Here is a 262-nt window from a genome sequence, read left to right as displayed (position 1 = left end):
GAGTACAGAGAAAAAGAAAAATTCTGAGGATTGTGGGGAATCCTTCCTGGAAGGAATTCATTGCAAGAATGAATCATCTCAAGTGAACACAAAGCTGGACCAAAAAATAAAAGTGAAGACTTCACTATCAGTTGCTTATTGTGTGATCTCTCTTCTGAACCCAGTTTTACTAGTAGTTTTATTAGGATCAGTTGTCTTCGGTTCTTAAAATATTATCAATTTTGCCTAAATAATACTTTTACTATTAGTATAACTGCTTCTC

This window comes from Aythya marila (assembly GCF_965140915.1).
Source record: "Aythya marila genome assembly, chromosome: 15".
NCBI classification, from domain to species: Eukaryota; Metazoa; Chordata; class Aves; order Anseriformes; family Anatidae; genus Aythya; species Aythya marila.
Note: the sequence above shows the minus strand (reverse complement) of the source record.